At 38.7% G+C, this 21,401-nt stretch overlaps 1 long non-coding RNA gene across 1 annotated transcript; it reads right to left on the reverse strand.

Moving 5' to 3' along the window:
* Positions 1-2,728: 2,728 nt before the first annotated feature.
* LOC145555128 (uncharacterized) lies at positions 2,729-17,969 on the reverse strand. Its single transcript, XR_014091216.1, has 3 exons — positions 17,580-17,969; positions 14,428-14,492; positions 2,729-4,039 (listed from the first exon to the last, which is right to left on the reverse strand). It is a non-coding gene; the product is annotated as an uncharacterized LOC145555128 (long non-coding RNA).
* Between the last annotated feature and the right edge of the window lie 3,432 nt (positions 17,970-21,401).

Raw genomic sequence — 21,401 nt, forward strand, 5'->3', positions numbered from 1 at the left:
TGCCTAAACACCAAGTGTTAGTGTATTAGACATTTTGAGTTCGTGTTCTCCCATTTAAGTAACTGTAATTTTATTTTAATTTAATTTTTATTTCATTCTCTTAATGAATATGAATAGTTCATGTAAGAACTAAAAGAACTTATGAATGAAATGAGGCAGAAAGAAGTATGGTTCTATAATTTTTTTAGATTTATTACGTATATATTTATTTAATTACTTGAAAAATAAATTGACCAATAGTCCAAAACTGATGTGATGATTTAAACTCAGCATGCCAAAAAAATAAATATATATACTGCTGAAAAAAATAAAGGGAACACTTAAACAACACAATATAACTCCCAAGTAAATCAAACTTCTGTGAAATCAAACTGTCCACTTAGGAAGCAACACTGATTGACCCGACGAGGGTCCCCGTTGTCAATCAGTGTTGCTTCCTAAGTGGACAGTTTGATTTCACAGAAGTTTGATTTACTTGGAGTTATATTGTGTTGTTTAAGTGTTCCCTTTATTTTTTTGAGCAGTGTATAATGTAGCCATTCAGATCTTTAAAAATAAAAGGAAAATGAGAGAGCAGAATGTTTTTACTGTATTCTTGATCCAGTGTGGATTCACATTGAATGCGAATTAAGTACTGGGACCAAAAACAGCCCTACAAATTCAAAATTTATGAATTACCAGTTAAGTTGTTGTCTTCCCAAACACATCCCAGTATCTCCAGGGGTATGAGATCTCCAGGGATCTCATACCCCTGGAGATCCCAGTATCTCCAGGGGTATGAAGCAAAATTCAATCGGTATTTTGTCCTCCCACCTTGCTTCTCCTGTTCGGTGTGTTGCAACTTTACAAATTAAGGCCACATAGTTTCAAGGGCAAAAGAGGAAAACGGCAACCACGTTAGAGAAGCAGCAACTGCATTCTGTATGGTTTATTAATATATAGCTGTAACATTAATAACAAAAATACAGCTTGGCTGACAGACAGGATATCTACTGGAGAGCCAAGAGGTCACTTTGTGGCGTCTCCCCAGGAGGTTTCCAAATGCAGGCAGTCCTCCCGCAGCGTAGGAAATGAACTTGAAGAGCCCTTTGAAAACTCCCACTGGAATCTGTCTGGACGCGACCCCGAGGTCACGGACGCAGTGGGAGGAGCTCTGGCTGAACTCGACCTCAGCGTGAAGCCTGGACTCTTCCATAAGTTCCTCATTCATGTTGTCAAGAGTGAATATTAAGCTCTAAAATAGTTATCGCCAGTAAACACGCATGGAGAATTTCATTAGTAGAACCTGAATCAGATGTAGGAGTTATCAGCAATGAGAAAAATTATTTATAATTAGTTTTGTTGCACAAGTTGCATAGAAAGCCAACTGAAACCATCAGTATTAATGAGCTGTCAACCTGAGTGAACATGTTGCCACCAATAATAAGGGAAATCCAGGAAAAGAGCAGGAGCCGTCACCGGGGGAGTCTCAGCCGCACCGCCCTCCTTTGTTTTGGTTGCCATGGTGCTGCTGGCTCATCCATCCCTCACGTTTCTCCCAGGCGTTTCGCAGTCGGCTAGTGCTACTATTACTCCCTTCTCCTCCACACGTCTCCAGCACACCCGGCCGCCCCATCAGCACCAACGTGCCATCTGCAGGCTCAAAACCCACTGGGTTTTTTTCTTTTCCTGTCACTGGGCAGCTGAGGGACAGGTGAGGAGGCGAAGTGAGAAATAACCTTCTGGTCGGAGGCTCTAAGTAGCCAAAAGAAAAGAAGCCCCTTTACAAATTGAAATAATAGTAAAAAACTGAAGCAAATGTGTCATTCTTGATCATTTTGGGAAACATTTAATAAAAATCACCTGTTTAGAATGACATTGACCAACATACTGATGGCACTCATCAGAATATAACACCTATTCAGTTTTTGCCTGTATGATGTTTTTATTATATAAAGTTGCATTTGAAACACTATAAATAAAACATTAATCAACATTTTGATTAATGTTGATTAATCAACATTAGTGTTGATTAATGCATTTTTTGTATACAAAATTTTTTTTTGTGTATGTGTGTTTTTATGATTTAAAACATCTTGAATCGACTTGCTGCTGAAATGTGCTATAAAAATAAACTTTAATTTGATTTGGATTTGATCTGGTTATTAATGTGACAAGTCATGGCAGCTAATTCATACATTTAGTTGTGCAAAAATATTTCATGCATGTTTGCGGGTAGTGAGGGATTAAAAAGGTATACCGATGAATAACATCTGAAAATGTAATTATCTACTTACTGTATGTTGAAAAACAACACAGGTCAGAGAGTGGAAGAACCAAGACTAAGAGCAAAATGAGGATGGGATGAAACAAAAACATTTAAAAACAAAGGGCAAAATAATATGCACGGAGAGGTTCAGCATAATACTGCAATCTTTGTTGTCGATGTTCTCCATACCTCAGAAACTATGAGTGTTCATGCTGTAAAACTCAGTATAAGCTCGGTTTGGTGGTGCCTTCAAAGTGTGAATTAATGAGAAAATAGTTGCATCCTGAAAGGTTTCCTGTCAACGACTTGTCTTGTATTTTGCTTCCATCCATCAGTGATGTGATTGACTGCTTCGGCATAAGCAATTACCACCCCAAATGGGCCTAACAACACTGAGTGGTGGGGGTCTGCAGTTCACGGAGCTGCCATGTGCTATTTATAACTCTATTGAACGAGCACCTGAAGATGTAGGACTGCAGAGAAAGAATAATCACTATTTACGAGCTACCAATTGATTCTCTTGTTTCATTGTACTATAACCTACTGCTCAGCTAAATTTTTTGCTCAATTTTGCCTCAGCCAAACTCTTAATTGTTTTCCTGTTTAAAAAAATTTCCTGCGTCAGGATGAGTAATCCATCTTTCCCTGCCACCGCTCGCTCCGCCATGGTGGCAACATGACAGCTTCAGTACAAGTATCCCCAGACAGATTGATATCTCCGGCGGCAACCCCACTCGGGGAGAATGAAAATGAATGACGGCACGCAAAAACCGTCTCTCAAATTCTCCATGCTACATTAACTGCTGCCAGCAGAGTTTATTCTTTTTTACTTTTGCCAGAAGGACAACTCCACTTTTACTCCCAGCAGCTGTCCCACTGGATGCAGTTTGGCAGCTACAGTCGCTTTAACATGACCAAACTCGACATGAACACTAAAAAACAAATGACTGGCACTTACGTTTTACCAACCACACATAGTCTGTACACTGAGAACGCTTGAAAACTGAACTCAGATTTCTCATTTGCGCACACAGACTTGGTCAACAAAGCTGATCATATGTTTTGAGTAAACAAGTGACACGACAACGGGAATAAGCAGCAAACATGCTTACTGAAATTCTGCATCTGTTTTTAATTTCAAAAGCATTCAAGACACAATCCAAATGAAATATTGTGCTCCAACATTTAACACTGTAGCACACAGATTGATTAGCATTTGTATGTGATTCACTATGATTCCTGCTAACGCTAGCTGTGAATTTCATGTCAATAGGCTAATTAGAGACATATTTACTCGGAACCATGCTGAAATGTTCAATACTTGTGTTCCCTTGATGCAAGTCTTTTGTCTTTTGGTTTTCTTGACAGTTTTCCTTTGAATATGATACGGCTGGTTTGTCTGTAAATATATCAGACATGCAAATAAATAACTGAGATTCTGTCTCGTCCATTAAAGCCACAACAGATTGCAGACTGTTGATTTTCCAGTATGCTCTCAGGATTGTTACATGCGTTTTACACCTCCAATTCACACACTCAGATTCTTCATGCCTATTAGACACATTATATTTCACCCATACGCCCACTTTAGCTGGATTGAGATGCACACCAGTCGCATTGGTCTGTTATTATTAGAACACTGCTTTTGATCCAAACCCAGTCGAACTTGGCTTCCTGCCACCAGACAAGCAGTTTGTGAGGAAGAGCTGGTGGCGTTCAGCCAGAAAGAAGGATGCAGCTCCGATTTGAGCCAATCGGGGTCGCTGGCTGGATCCGATTGGCCTCGAGACGCTGCGTTGAAGGGGAAAAGAAGCAAAGTTACTGCTTACAAATGTCACACTGGTCCTGCCACACTTGTGAGAGATAATATTACAGAGCTCCAAGAACACCAGACTCTTTACAAGAGGAAGATAATGGAAGGTGACTTTTACAAATGTGAAGAGGTGGCCTTTTCGCAATGCATTTCATCAAGTGGGGGCAAGGATACGCCGAGTGCCAAGGCTACCACTGCGTGCCAGAATTAATTTTTTTTTTTCTATCTGGAGGCCAAAAGGTTGTCAAAGTGATCAAACAAAATTTGAATTATGTGAGTGATGATTGTTGTGCTAAATATTCATAAGGACACGAAGTTCAATGCTAAATAGTAATTTATGAAAGTTTGAGTGAGTTTTGGCAAATGTGAGTGAATGATGTCAAATCTGAACAGACAAAAACGCTTTTAATCTTTCCAATCTTTTTTAAATTTTATGTATATTATGTTTGTTATATTCTGATTTATTTCAACAGTGTTACACTGGACTAACATATTTTTTTCTACAAAACAGGCTTTTAGGTATTTGAATAACACAAAATTCATTGTGTGTTTTCTGGAAGAAAGGTACTGCTGCACTTGGCATTGCTTTACTTTTCATAGTAAGTACCCCTAGGTTAGCAACTCTGTATTTAGCTGACTCCTTACTGGTCATAGTTGAGGAAATTAAATGTGTTTTATTCTTTTCCTTTCCTGTAGAAAGTACTCCTACCTCACCAAATCTGTTTAACTATGACTCTTTTCTGGGTGATGTCATAAATAGAGTCATAGCCTAAATAAACTATGTGGTCCCTTTGGTTTTCTTTCTTATAGAAAGTGTCCCAGCTCAGTGACTAATTTATGGACATAATCACTGTAAGAGCATTTGACTTCATTAAGTTGTTACTGTGTTTGTTTTTGTCTCCATAGAAAGTGCTCTTAGTTTGGTGATTCTGTGTTTAGCTGTGTCTCATCCTTGGATGAAGTCATTGATAAAGTTTCTGTTACAGAAATATTTTTGTGCTCTTTTTTCTTTCTTTTTTTTCCCCATAGAAAGTATTCCTAGCTTAGCAATTCTGTACTTGGCTGTCTTTCTTTCCTGGAGTCAATAATACCTTGACTAGTAACAGTTATTGTGAAAATAAACAATTTTATTTGTTTCTCTTTCCCATAAAAAGCACTCCTGAGTCATTCTTTCTGTATTTTTTTCTGCATTCAATGTCTGTACTTCTCAATCACAGTCATCCTGTCTACTGGAGGTTTCTCCCTGTTAAAAGGAAATTGTTCCTTTCCACTGTCACCATATGCTTGCCTGGACTGAGGGATTGCTTCAGAGAAGAAGACTTGACGCAATTGGTTTTGCTTTAGACAGATACGCTTTTACAAACTGGAATTAACTTCAATTGTGTTTGATTGATTTGAACTGTATTTGAAACAAAGTTCTAAATATTCAGATATAAAATTAAGCTTTGAAATTACATCTATTGTAAATTGCTACTATATAGATTAACTTACTTCGATGAAACAATAGAAAAACAAATTTCCTCGTCTGAAAGTGCCCTATAGAAAAACTGGTCCTCTGGCTTCATGCTGCTCCCTGTGAAGCACTCTGAAAGAATTGCAGCAGGTAATGCAGCGACCCTTTAACCTGCTTTCCTGTGAAGCTGTGAGAGCAAGGCTGGCGCCGGAGGACAGCGCGACGGATGGTACAAACTTTCATACAGACCACATGAAAGCTTGGAAACATATCTAGTGATACGTTTTTTTCTTTAAGCCCAAGTGAAACCTTTTCCGTTGAGGTGAATGTGCAATTTAAAGTTAAAAAGATGAAGGGCATTAACATAAAGACTGCTGAAATCCACTGTATTTGGCGAAAAGGAAACTAATTTGATTGACAATAATGCTTAGTAAGAGCTTTCCACCTCCTTTCTCAGACTGCTAAGCTTCGATAGATTAGCCGAGAGGCAGCAGCTGTATTACCTGTGACCTTTTAACTCCGCTGGAGGTCAATGGACCGACTCCTGGTGGTAACAGTGATTATTTCAGCCTTCACTCCCTCTGGCTGCTAAATGTATGGTTTATTCTGCTTTGGTTGAAAAATAATATATTCTCTATTGGTCCATAAGAATGGTGAATATGATCTACATTGTATGAAATGAAAACCTATTCTTTCTTGACCAAGTTAGAAAAGGGCTATGGGCGATACAAAACATGGTCACTAAGTTTTGTTGTTGAAAATGAAATCTCATTTTTTTTGGCATAAAATGAGATTTCAGTCTGATCTGTTCAGCCTATTTTGAGATTGTTTCATAAAGAGATGGTTTAGAGTCTCTTGTCACTTTAAATCCAAATGAAGCTTAGGCGCAAAGTCAGTCTGGAAGACTCTTGCCTCACCTGCCTCATCAATCAGCGCCTCCCCTTCATCTCCCTGGACACAGGCACACATCCTTCTTCGGCCTCCGCCATCAGTACTGGCCCCAGGGGGACTACATTCTTATGCAGCATCAGGAATGTTTATCGAGCTTATCGCAGTTTCAGCTCGAAGTCCTCGGCCGGGGCCTGAGCGCCAAAGAACTTTAATGTTTACTTGTCAATAAACTTTTTAATCGCTTTCTTTCTCTGTCTGAGTCTCTCCAGATTGAAATAAGTTGCTGCTGGCCACGCCCCCAAACTCAACATTGACATCCGCATGTGAAAATGGCTGTAAACAGATTCGAAATTATACAACCATACATCTTTGAAAAGCATTATTAGAGCCTCCTGCACAACTAACAAGAATGCAGCAAGTGGTTTCTGGATGGTAAGTCAACAACAAAGCACATACAGCAGCCATTGTACAGCACATACAGTGGTAAAACCAGCTGACCAAATGTACTGGTGCTCCACTGGTGTTGCTAGGTAACAGTTGATGATGATATAACAACCTGAAGGTTTTTGATACGTTTTCCAGACACCAAAAGACATTAATTTATAGCTGGGTGAATTTTTTGAAGCGCTTATGATGTTTTTAGAAGCATTTAGTTCCAAATGGAAGTATAAAAAAAGTGCAAAATGTGAAGTTTGCATAATAGGTCCCCTTCAATACACATGGAAAACCCTCCAAGGTCCTTTATGTACTTACTTCCACAGGCAATAAGTCAAGAAAACATCCATATGGTTCAATTACACACCTAATCTTAGCAAGCAAAGTTAAATGTAATCCGTCTAATTTATGCAACAGTAACCAACAGACGTTTGCTTGGTAAAAGACGAATTAAAGTGACTGGCAGCTTAAATGAACCAGCAAATGTCACGTCTTTTCCAGACAGGCAGAACATTTCAGCAGATGGTGTCTTTATGCTGAGGACACACACACTCACCAAAGCTTTTCCTCTGTTCTTGCAAATTGATTCAGACCAGTTTAGTCCACCATCATGAAGCAGAAGTGCAGCGTCCTGGTTCAACAGTGGCATCAGCAAAGCCAGTCCGGTACCAGTATTGTTCAGGGACTTTTCTCTTAGTCCGTAATGGCAGGAGGACAGCAGAACCATGATGGGAACAACTGGACCACTGTCTGATTTGACATTATATTCAAGCAGAATAAGTGCTAGTATGTGTGCTTCTGAAATTCTGATGTTTTTGTTTTTAATAAATGTTGCTTAAATATAATTTACCTTTTTTTAGGGTGTTTTAGTTAGAACAAAAGACAATCATAACAAAAAAATGAAAGCTGTTTTCATTCTTTATTGTGGTGTATGATCCCTTTAATATAACTGAAAATGTTAGTAAGGAAAACTCAATAATTGTGAAGTAATTTGCTGAATTTCGGTTTGATTAGACCTTTTTAGTCTGTTATTTTGGAACCGGTCATCATAACTCGGAAACATTTGTCCACTCATTCAGGAAATCTCCTTTCGATCACCAGCTAGGTAACTGAAAAACTAAGAATCTGTCGTCGACTTTAATGAATGCTAGACTCTGCGCCCCCCAAACAAGTTGCAATCTGAATTTTTTTTTTAAATTATTTTATTTTGGTCAGGCAGCGTCATAAACTGATTTTTGACCATTCTGTTTGGTTGTGAAGATTAAATTTGAACCTAATTATCAGATTGATAGTTGTGGACATGAACAGGAACCAGCGTTTCAAACTGTTTAGACAGTCCTAAAATGAAACTTAGACTCTTTAAAACCATTATGAATTAAATTTAAGACAACCAAAATATACAAAAGAAAATGACATATTATTTGTAACAATAATATGTCATTTTGAGCTATTGAAGAAGAAATGATACTCCTTGTGAGATTGACTATTAGATATTGTCAGATTCTTATTGAGTTGAAGAGTTTTTAAGACTCTTTAAGGATCTGCTGACACCCTCAGGAACTTTTGGTCTTGTAAAAGTATCTTAAGACGACTTTTGCTGTAAATTGGTGTTATGTAAATAAACAGAATACATTTTTCAGCTGTTCACAAGTGCTGTAGGCTCTGAATTAAAAATAAGATCATAATGAATTCAGTAATCTGCATTTAAATAAACAACCAAGCTAAAACCCTCCAGTATGAGCCATGAAATAAACTCGACTTTGTTTAGATTAAAATGCTTCAGACTGTATCAGGTGCAGAGACTGAATGACAACCCAAGTGGAACTCCATGTGAAGCGTCCTGATGCTTTAAACACGCTGTCAGTGAGTCCAGGTAGACTTCAGAGCATCACCAAAGCTTCCTCCGCTTAAACCCATCTGTGTGTTTCTGCTCCGCTGGTCTTAAGACAACAGATCACAGCTGGTTCAGCCACGTAACTTAACGTCTTCCTCCCTTTCATCTCACCAAAGTGAACGACAACTAGACAACTGTGGAGAAATGAACTAGAAACAAGAAATGTGTGCAAGATCACACAGCTGAAGTTGGTCTCCGATTCCAGCTTCCGATTCGGGAAATGGCTAAAGGGCGATTCCCCCTAATTATTCACTACCTTCTGCATCTTTAATTGTAGTTGATAAGCTACAACACCTAGACACTTCAAACCTGGATTGGATTATTCTCTTTTAATAGCAGAATATTTAAAACAATGTTTGTGATTTGTGAAACTTCAATAAAGGTTGATTTCGCCACTTTTTTGCCTATGGATCACAATAGAATTGCTCTAATTCCAAAACTACAACACCTGCAATCCACCTGGAAGTGAGGAGAGAGGAAAGAAATAAGGAGAGGAAGCAGGTGAAGGAAAGTGGTTGGGAGCAACGGGAAGGGAAAATGGTGGGATTTTGTTTTTATTACGCTTTGTCAGGGTGTTTTCCTCTGCAAATTAAAATACCTGGACTGAAGAGGTTGAGAGCAGACTTGCTTCTGGCTGATGGGACGGTGAAAAAAAAAAGAAGCAAGGAAAGCAGATGGAGGATTAAAGCTGGCCTAATTGTCTCTAGCAGGCAAACACGCCCCATCTGCTGAAAGGGGATCCTTCAGGCTCTCTGCTCTTAAGCACGAGCCAGCTTTCCCCAGAGCTGCTATTGTCTGGACCTGACTGATGTACCCATCTCCTGCCTGCTCCTCCTCCAGATCCAGCAAGTATCTGTTGAGTTTTGCCTTTATTACAGCGACCCACTGGGGAACAACAGCAAAAACATCCACTGCAATATTGCAAGAAAGAGGATGAAACACAGCCCTGGTGTGGATCTTCTTACATTTTAAATTAATTCTGAGTTGATTTAGACACAATATTTTCATTTTCTGCTTCTTATTTGAGTAAGGATGCATATTCTTGTGTCCTGTTGTACGTGTCTGGAGAGCTGCCGGAGACATTCGGAGTGACAGCAGGTCCCCTCTGACAAACTGCCAGACCACATCAGCATATCAACTCACTGTTGCTTAAGCTGCAGCGAGCTTTTCTTCACCCTGCTGCTTGGCTCAAATCCCATGTCTTATTTTATTGCAGAACTGCTCTTTGTCTGAGGGACACATGAGAAGATCACGCTCTTGTTTCTCTACATTATGACATGGAGCAATGGCAAAAAAAAAGCTAATGCCAACACACAAAAAATACAAAGATGTACAAAACACAGTCAACAATTGTCAGGAGCCGTCGTTACACATCAAAATGTTGATTAATGTTTCATTGATTATGTTTCAAAAGCAACTCTAACAGCTGGTTTTTTAGTGTTTCAGCTGTTATGCAGTTTTATGGGAGAATGCTGCTTCAGGCGAAATGGACTTGAAATTTTATCATATTTTGTGGTACTATTGTGGTAACTATAAAATGATTTCTTTTTTAAGTAACTATATGGCTACATGACACAGAAATGCTGCTCTTGAGAATTATGCTCATTTGTAATACGACCCTTTCGAACACCAGTATCGATAAACTACTGGCAGTAAGTGCATTTAATCATATTTTATTTTTTTCAATTTTATTTGTAAAAAATTTTGAAAAGCATGTATTGTTTTCTTTTCACTTTGCAATGTTGACATTTATGTGGGTTAATCACATAAAATGGTGATACACTCCCTGACTTCACTGCTTTCGCTGGCTCATCTTTGAATGTTGCTACACGTGCCTATTGTTCCTGATGTGTCTTTTCTTTGCCTCGTCTGTTTGCTTAGTTTATTACTTTTATAAACTGTGGAGTATCTAGTACTTTAGACCAACGTTATACTTTTAATATCAGAGCAAGACGTAGAGAAACTCCTATTAGTTTACAAATCTAGAACAAACTTAGAAAGTACCATCTACTTAATAACCCAGAACAAGAATCAAACATGGAGAACCAACATTTAGTTTTATATTGTACAAATCTAGAACTCAACCCAGAACAAATGGAGCCAACAGTTAGTTTTATCATAACAAGAATGCAGAATTATGGACTACTTATTCTTATTAAATATTTGGAACCAATATTTAGGTTTATGCTTTTACCTTTATTTCTTGCTTTTGGTTTGTTGTTTTGTTTGTATTTCCTTTTAATTCACCTAAAGCATTTAGAACTGCCTTGTTGCTGAAAATGTGCTACAAAAATAAAATTACCTCACCTAAATTCCCAACAACTTTTGTGGTTTTAACATGAAGGAAATAAAAAATGAAAAATAAGAATACTATTACCAATATTATTCTTACAAAGTCCAGTAAATTTATGCTCATTACTGTCAACAAGAAAGCCATGTCCATATTCCCATTCTTCCCTTTAATTCAACCTTTCTGTGGCTTACATTTCAGTCAAAAAGCTTTTTGTAAAGCATATGGTGCTCCAAATTTGTGACAGACTCCTACTGCTTTTTATCCCTCATGGCGATTTGCCTCCAGGTTTATAAGTGGCAGCACTATGGCCCCGTGAAATTGCTGAAGGCATCTGATTTAGGAGTGATTAGTGGTTGAGAGGGAAAATAATACTGCATGGTGTTTCACCCCCTGGACATGCATGCTTTGTGGGGAAAATAGCCCAGAGGGAGGATTTGGAGCCGTTTGTTATTCAGTCTTTGATAAAAGCAAATGGTGATCAGGGAAGACAAGGCAGACTTCACAGCCTTAAAGCATCCCAAGGAGCAAAATCACAACATAAAGCAGACTAAAGAGCCTTAATGTGCTGAATTGTAAAGCACTGTTACTTCTGTGTGGACAGCAGTTAGGAAACTGATAGACTGAAACACAATGGACCATTTCACTGAAGGCCAGACCGTAAAGAAGCACTCAGGTGTGGATGATGATAGACAAGGAGAAGAGAGGAGGGGAGGCGAGAATGAGGGAGCTGAAAGCGTCCCTCTGTGCCCCACTTGTAGCCCTGCAGTCCTCTGGCTGCTGCCGCTTTTTCCAGTGAGACAGCACTTTGACAAAACCGGGCAAAAACAACTAGGCACACACTGACCTATATAGGAGAACCAGTCTTACAGATAACAGTGGCTGGATTTAATCAGGTCTTACAAGGCTAATGAGCTGCAGTCCCTAATACACTGATTGGTTTTAAGTGCTGTGAATGGCAGAAGGGAATGCCCATTGGAGGAAGAGTTAAGTAAAATGGGCAACACGGCCATCTGAGCCCCACATGTGATACGGATAGGTTGACTTGGAGCCCCGAGGCCGATAACAAATCGTCCATCAGCTTCGTACAATGGCTAACTAAAGGAGACAAAATGGGCTATAAAAAGTGGGTCACCAGCTATTTTTAAATCTACTTCTAAATGAAATGCTCTGTGTTCTTCGCTGTGTGTCTTCATATAAAGACAACAGGTGAAGTTTTCAGTAATAAAGAAGCAAACAACTTTGAAAAGCAAAAAAGTAAAGATACACTGTAACACTGTATTACTAAGTAATAATGTGTTGTTACTCTTTATTACCTAGTAATAAAGACTCTTTATTACCTAGTAATAAAGAGTAGTCCGTCACTACATTGACGGAGTGTAGTGTCCGTCGGTGTAGGGACGGACACTACACAGTCATAAACATGATATAACATCTGTCATAAACAAGAAGTCTTCATGAATGTTTATGACTGTTGTCGTGAAGTGTCTTTCAGTAAATGAGACTTTTATTGCAAATTTGCATTAAAAGTTGCATTAATGCAAAGTTGCATGAGAAATTACATTAAAAGCCAATTAAAAGTCATTATTTTCTGAATAACACTTCATGACAACAGTCATAAACATTCATGAAGACTCCTTCATGTTTATAACAGGTGTTATATCATATAATAAAGTATTACCAGATACTCTTTTCTCTTACTTCAGTTGACCAGCTGAATTTTATGATTTTGGTCCAAATGAATCCTATAGTTGGCTACCGTGCTGTTGCTTTATCAGAGTAATTTATGTTTTTCTCTGAAAAAAGTATGCATTTTTGTCACACTGCATTTTTAATATCAGACAAATGCAGCTAACATAAATACAACTTATCAAGGAAGGAATGCTGATCTGGCTTCTTATGAAAATGTAATTATCCTCCCGTTTTAAATCATGAATTAACTGATAAAACACATTTTTGGAAAGCTTTGGAGGTCAGGTTCACTAGACACACCCAGGCTGACTACTACCTAATTTATGGAACCAAGAAATCACTTCAATTGTAGCTAAAGATCTCAAAAAAACAACAAATCGTGTCCCAACTTTATGAAACTCAAGAACAGATGAGAAATAAAATCATTAACATGCATCTGTCTGGAAAGGGTTACAAATCCATTTATGAACCACAGTGAGAACTTTTATCTCCAAAGAGAGAAAATACAAAACAATGGTGAACCTTGAAACTATTGCATTACTCCAAGGTTGCATCAATGACTCCTCCAAAAGGTCACTGCAGGGTTCAGCCAGCTCTCCTCTTACCAAAGGAAAATAATCCAAAACCCACATCTGAAAACATCAGAAGGAAGCTTTTGGAGTGGCCTTATCAAAGTTTAGACTTAAATCGGATTGCAAGACCTTAATCAGGCTGTTTGCGCTCCAAGACCTTTAAATGTGGTTAAATTAAAACAATTCTACAAAGAGTGGGCTATTTTTTGCTAAATGTCTGATGTCAGTTGATGCTACCTAAATTTTTCTTACACAAGATCATAAGTTGAAAAACTTCTGTTTTTGTTTTTAATTAGAGTAGGTTTTTTTCCCCCCCAATAAAAAAAAAAAAATCTCCTGATCTGAATTATTCAAGTGTGACGAAAAAAAAGAAGCAAAACCAGAAAAAAAATACCTTTTCATAGCACTGTAGCTTCTGGTGCTACTAAACAGGAGCATGAAGCTGACAGGGAGTGAAATTTTACCCCCACAGAGACAAAAGGAGAAATTAAGTTTGCAATTTAATGCCTTCAGTCACTTTTCACTGCCTACTGATGTTTAAACAGAACATGGGTTTTATGAAAGAACACCAACCGAATAGGACTTCAAGGGCGGCCACATTTCAAAACGTAGACTTAACATGCATATTTAACTTTTCATTGAAAATTTCACATTCGTTTTGATTTTTGAAAGCCAACGGATGATTATATGAGCAGTTTTTGAGATAGTTCAACCAGTTTTTGTGAGAGCAAAGAGAACAGAAAAAAACTGAACATGTTGGCGAAGACAAATGACATAATTATGCTAACTGATGCACGATGTCATCATTTATATATTACTGAAGACTTTATTTCATTACAAGATTCATAGGAAAATTAAAACTAATTCATAATGATAATTTGAGCAGAATGTTTAGGTGGGGAACTGTAATTAAGTTTTAACAATGTGAACTAAACTTAGCTCTCTTAATTCATAAGTGTGGGTCTAATGAAAAATATGCTTAATACCTGCTGAAAGGTATTTTTAAAAGGTACTTTTAATCATCATTGGAACCCATATTCTAATTTACTGAATAAATGTTAATATGAAATGGATATTATTCATACAGTATGGCATTAACATTAATACAAAAACCAGGATTTGGAGGAATTTAACATTACCTGGGACATTTATGACAGAAGACGCTGTAGTCGGAGCTCCGCCCCCTCGAGAGTCACGGCCGTCGCTAAGCAACGAATCATGTAATGTAGATAAACAATACGAGTTTGTGAAAATCTTCCAAAAAGTGCTTAAAGATATATAGTAGCATAAAAAGGTGCCTACATGTAAATACAGTAGCTACCGCAGTTCATGTTTTCATTTTGCCATAGAGCTACAATTGGAATCTACGTACGTAGACCTTCACTTATTGATCTTTGATTTGACTATTAATCATATGGTGTCATTATGACAAAAATGGGATGTTGACCAGATAAACATGTGGTAGTTGCTGTCAATCACAGTTTCATTCAAATGCACATGAGGTCGGCTGCAGGCCTGGATCCATCTCTTGCATTTTTCCAGACTCTATTTCAGTTTTAGAAATGGATTCAATTGTACTCCGCCCTCTTAACGCTCCAGGTAAAGGCTGCCGGAGTTTCATGTTCCCCACTGATTCACCACCATGGTTTCATTTTAATTTTTTTAATCTCCGTGATTGCTGCACCTTTGCAACAGTGAACCCTGGCAACGGTTGCCAGAGGTTCAGTTTCTCTAGATAAGGAGTGTGTACTTTGGACAAATTGCAACCGTTGCTTGGCTAGTTGCTGACAAACCCTCTGGAATGATTGACAGGTGGCATCATGTCAATTGCTTGGCAAGGCAATGCCTACTGCCATCCCTAGTCACAGTCTACCCACAAGTGTAGCATCAGTCAGTAGCTGTTAAAATGAAATTGAATTAGCTCATATAATTGCAGGTCATGTGTGCAAATGTTTATTGCTTTCTATGAACATGGCTTTCAACAGGCTGAGTCTTTTCCCCTTTAACCCGACCTCATGACATTTGGGCAACAAATTAGGGCAAAATGCCAGAGGTGGGTGACGGCATGCTGCCTGCCCTTCATATGCCTGCAGGGCACACGCAGACCAATTACATGGAAATGTAACGCCCTCATTTTTTGTGTTCATATTACTGCTAGAAGCTCAGTCTAACCTTCTGCTAATATATATTCTGCTTTTTAGTACATTCATTACAGCTCTGATAGCTGCAGCTCTGAGAACCAGTGACAGTTGGCATCATCAGAGAGAGCATCACTGGAATCAGATCAGCTCTGACAACCTGACAATAGGCTGCTAATCTCTATATGTCGGCAGCATGAAAAGAAAGGTCTGAAAGGTTGGTCTGACTGAGCTGTGCTAAAGCCTGCGGTTCATCTGAGGCGCTCTCTGCATGACGACACGCTGGATGAGGGGAAGGAGATGAAATGGATTTGTCAATTGTAAGTGTCCCCTGAGGATTATTGCCAAACAGTTAGCAGAACGTAACGTATCACATTTGTTTTGAATGCTGAGTGTAACTCGGACCTCGTTGAAGAGGAGAATCACTTAGGGAATAAATGCAGTATTACTGTGTGGTAGATTTACCAACACAGCTCTGCCAACTGACTGCTGATTATTTTTATTTTTTTATATGCGTCCTCAATCGTCACCAAAGGAGACTGAGATTAGGGTCAAATGTAAAGAATCAAGACTCAAATCATTTTAGAAATGTAGCATCTCCATGGCAAAGCTAATGTTAGACACCACAATACAGAGAAGTTCACTAATTTTTCTTATGATGAATGTGATAAAAACTGATCTCATTGGATTTCCAGTGGTTATTGGGTTATGGACGGGTTTCCAGTTTACCACAGCAAACAGAGGAATAAAATTCTGTAATATTATGCAAGTTTTACATCATTGACAGATAAAAGGTTTGTTCAATCAGCCCCAAAATGAACAAAGAATCTAATGTAATATTATTAAAATGAATTGAACAGAATCATGATGTTCAAGTCTTAGATTTAGACCTGCTGTTAGATTATCTGCACGTACTTAACAATCCAGAACAAGAATCAAACGAGGAGAACCAACATTTAGCTTTACATCAGTGGTCCCCAAACTTTTTCCTGTGAGGGCCACATAACTTTTCCCTTCACTGGTGGAGGGCCGGAGTCAGTTTGTAACAGAAAAAGTGTGACGATTGCAGGAGTGCGTAAATGTAAAAATTTATTGTTTTCCAGAAAGCACAATCAAATAACCCTCTCTGGGTTCTTCACAGAAAAAATCCAGGAAGGATTATAATCCGTATTTTCCTAACTATGAGCCACACCGGACTATAAACCACAACCCCAAAGTTTTTTTTTTAAACCAGGAAACATATAAGCCGCAGATATCTCTGCCACTCCAGGTTTTCCACAACGATGCAGCAGCAGCAGAGGGGCGCGGACACCCAAAATTTGAGTCATAACAGGTCAATTGAATATCACATTTATTACGTAGGAAAAGAAAAGTTGCCAAGTTTAGATTTAACTGAACTGATTACGGTAGTTTCCGAACGGTAACTGTAACAGTAAAAGTGCTGATCCTTCGTGTTGCTACTAGCATGTGCTAAATGAAAATGGGCGCTCTGTTCTTCTTCTTCTTTAGATTTCAACAGCAGCTTGCATCCATTATTGTTGCACTACTGCCATCTACTGGATCCTAATATCTATACCTCAAATTCTAATAATGATCCCAGTATTATTTAAAAAACAGTTAAATAGCATTTCCCCTCAATGCTATTTAACTGATCAACAACATTCTCAAATTTCAATTCCCTATTAAAACCTAATTCCGTTTTAATGGGCGCGTTCTTCTTTGATTTCCAATTTTGACTTCCAATGATTCACTTTGTAATGGTCTCGCTATCGTGTCTTGTACCAAAACTAACCAGCCAAACTCCTTTCACACGAGTCAGGATTAATTAGTTCTACCTTTATTTCCACGTAGAATGGAGTGAAACTGTCAAAACACAAACAACTCAGGATGAGCTCAGAGCAGCTTACAGAAGTGTTTTACATTCAGTTACACACATTATAAGTACAACTGATACAACAGCTACCTCAGAATGCTATGAGCGGCAATGCTACGTAGCGACCTGAGAAATATTAGCAGCCTGCTAGTTAGCAATGACGTAGTAGCACATAATCAAATCGCCCGGAGGTATTTCCAAAACTAATTCAATAAAAAAGGTACTTATTTTATCATATGTTAACATAAAGGCTCGTTTTGAAGTATAAGCTGCTACTTACAGGCATTGCTTCGAAGAACTCGACCTGGGATGCGGCGTTCATAACAGACACTTGTGTTCATCTGCTCTACCGCTATCAAACAACCGCACTGATTACATAACATAAAAGTCAAGCGGTTCCCTAAAAGTCCAACAGATGGCAGCAATGCGCCATGCAAAACAAAACACCCACAGTTTACAGGACACACTTCCTGCTAAAGAGCCCCCTGGTGGTTGAAGAAAAATCCACATATAAACCGGAAAAATACGGTATATGAAAAAAAAAAATGAATTCTCTCTGGTATTGTTCCGGGGGCCGGACCAAATGTGGAGGCGGGCCGGATCCGGCCCGCGGGCCGTAGTTTGGGGACCCCTGCTTTACATGGTACAAATCTAGAACTCAACCCAGAACAAATAAAAACAACATTTAGTTTTATCAGAACAAGAATCCAGAGAAACCCCTACCAGTTTATAAATGATGCACTACTTATTCTTATTAAGCATGAGGAACCAACATGTAGTTTTATACTTTTACCTTTTTGGTTTGTTGTTTTGTTTATATTTCCTTTTAATTCATGTAAAACATTTTGAACTGCCTTGTTGCTGAAAATGTGCTATATAAATAAAATTACCTTATTGTGGAATAATCATCTTGGGTACCCGGACATTGAGTTGGTAGTGGGCCAGGGCACTAATGAGACACACAGCAACAGTCTTCAGTCAGAGGAGTCTTCCGTTTGTTACAAAACTGACTGCTGTCAGAGATTCGGCCTGCCCACAGCATCACAATCATCCAATGACTCTGAGTAATGAAAACATTTAGTAATTTGCCTTTGGAATAAATACATATTTTTGAACAGATTACCTTTGAACCCAGTGAATGCTTCATCTTCTGCTTCACAATCCCATTAAAAAAACATTAAAGTGTTTTAAGTGAAGTGGAAAAACATGTGGGTACCTTTGCAAATTGCTGTGGAAGGTTATCTTTTCATGTATGCAGAACCTGAGAATGTTGAGTTCGTCAGACTACGTTGGGCGTCAGACCAGAAGGGGTCACTCTGTCACCATCGCTGTTTAGTCGCTGCTGTCCCCTTTGTGTCGGCTGAGATAACAGCCGCCATACAAACAGTGAGCAAGCTTCAATCCATGATTCAGATGTGAACAAACTGTGTTCAAAATTCATTTTTTTGATGTAGATATGGATTCAATATTTGGCTGCTGTTCAATCAACAGTGTTGTTGAAATGTGTAGATACATTTTGATTTAAATTGCAGCTGGAGATTTTAAAGTGCAACTATTTGTTTCTGCTGACACAATATCAACATATGTGTCAGAACTGAAACAATGTGCTTTTTTATGTGTATCTTTCTCTGATCTCTGTATCGCACACACACCTATTGTTTTTGGAGCACAAAAGCACTCATTCGCTGATATTCCAATCATTTCTCTTCCGATTGCTCTGCACTTGGCTGCACCTGCTCCAGCGTCCTCTCTCCTTCATCCTACCTGGGGGGAAGGTGAGTGACGAGGCTCGAGTGCAGAGGAGGGCTTCTGATTTGTATTAATTTGCAGCCAATCTCTGGGGAGGGAGGAGGAGGACGGTAGAAAGCCATACGACTCTGCCTACTTCCTCCAGCATGGCTGCTGCTGCCATGAAGAAACAGGAGCCACCCCATCAATCGAGCGCTCCCAAAAGATTTGTCCAATCAGCCCCGAACCGAACATAGAAATTAATCACTTCACCATTTCTAACAACTGATGGCTACAAGCTGTGCATGAAGCTTTCAAAGGGAATACATGTGCAGAGTCCACATTCACCTTTCAGGGTCCTCTGCTTTAAAAACATCTAACATTCAGTGATATTTGCAAATTACTTTAATTAGGAGGAGAAAATCTAAAATTGTCTTCTAATGATAGCTGTGGCCGTCATTAGAAGCATCATTATGAAAAGGTTTTGTCCTACGATTTAAATAAATAAAATACATTTATTCAGTGGCTGTAGCAGTAAAGCACATGTTTGTGTTAGGTAGCTATTGACATTAACAAAGAGAAAAACAGGAATTGTTTTTTATAAAATAAAAAAAGAGCAGTCAATCTAAATCTGGATTAAATCTTATCTTTTATTGAGCCAAAACAAGAGGAAAACCTAATCTGACTTTGCAGTCTAAAGTATAATCCTTTATGTCAGATGTGTTATGTCAAAAACCATGTTATGTTTTTTGTTCCACTTTTAAGGGAGAAAACTCTCCAGTGTGTGTAGCATGAAGCAAGTTTTACATGACCAAACACTAACAAAGTGCTGACCAGGAAAGAAGCACATGGATAACTTTAAGCACACATAAAATTGGCTAACCATGAAAATCCAAAACGTAGGTTTACGATCACGTATCAAAAATGTATGATGCCAAACACAACCCCAAAAACGCAAAAAAGTGATTAACTTTTTAATTCCTTTAATTTATCAGCCTTACAAAAAGAAGAAAAAGTCCATTTCTGTTTAAATTTAAAGTTATTGTCATTTATTCAAGTTTTTGTCTGATGAGTAATGAAGATAAGAATCTTTCTCAAAAAAGGAAAAAAAAGTTAAAAGGACAGTTTTTAAAAACAAAATGCATCTGGTTTTGTTTACATGTTTTAACAGCTTGTTGAACGTTAATAATTCACTTATAATTTCTGACTAGCTTTTTACGTTTCCACTGTTTTAGGGCCTCCTGTCTCTTTAAATCCAAACAAGCTGCTGCTGGCCACGCCCCCAAGCTCATGGTTTGCACTGGCACTTAAAAGTGGCTGCAAATAGACATGCATTTATACCCTAGTAGTTCTTTCTAAATAGTAAGTCAACAGCAAACACTTGTCTTTTCCAGCAGCCAAATGTGCTGGAGCTCCGCCTCCGTTGCTAGGTGACGGGCTGGGCGTGCCTGGGGTTGCTAGGTAACGGCGGAATGCCATTCGAATCCAACACAATTTCAAGACACCAACAAAAATGAACTTACTGCCAAAAATGGCTGTTTTTTTTTTAAATACTTGGACTGTTTATGTAAGCAGTTGAGCATATAGCACAGATTACTTTACTTGTCCAGATTTCAAAGGAAAACACATGTTCAGTACATTAAATAGAAAACTGAGCGGGCTGATCAATAGGCTAACGAGAGGATAATGAGAACGTGGAGGAGGTGGTGCTAATGGCTAGAAATCCACAGGGTTCAGGCAGAAGCAGATTAAGTAAATAGTCTTAATCTTGCTCAACTACATGACACCATAGAGACAGCAAAAGGGATTTACAGTATAGCTGGTTGGCTGCTGAAGTCTTTTTATTTTGGGGGTTTGGATTGTGAAAAAGGTTTTTTTTTTATTATTTAACTTAATATATTACAGATCCAACTTAGGTTTCAAAGAATCTTTGATCACAGTGGGATCCTTCAAACAGGCTCACCAGATAAAGGGTAGCACCCCTCACCCCCGTGCACATAAACACACTCACACAAGTCATCAATGACCATCCCATACGTTATTGTAATCCCATATGTTGCTCAGCTCAGGAGGGAATGTAATTGTGCTTGGGAACAGCTTAAAGGGTAATTGAGCGTGGTGTGCGGGGTGTCCCCAGACGACCCTCAAGGCACCGGTGATGGTTTAGGAGGCTTGGGCCCGGAGACCACGGATCACAGCTTTAAAGGTGCTTCTGATCTGTTTATCTCCCACACATCCCACTGACATCTGACAGCGTCCGAGTCAGGATGCTGACCTGCATCGAGAGGAGAAAACCTCCTGAGCTCTCGATTATTTATTCATGCGTCTGTCTTCTGTAGGAGCAGCTTGAGCTCAGTGCTGATGTGGGGAAGGT

The sequence above is a fragment of the Poecilia reticulata genome, chromosome 15 (assembly GCF_904066995.2).
Source record: "Poecilia reticulata chromosome 15, P_reticulata-male-v2, whole genome shotgun sequence".
In the NCBI taxonomy this organism is placed as follows: Eukaryota; Metazoa; Chordata; class Actinopteri; order Cyprinodontiformes; family Poeciliidae; genus Poecilia; species Poecilia reticulata.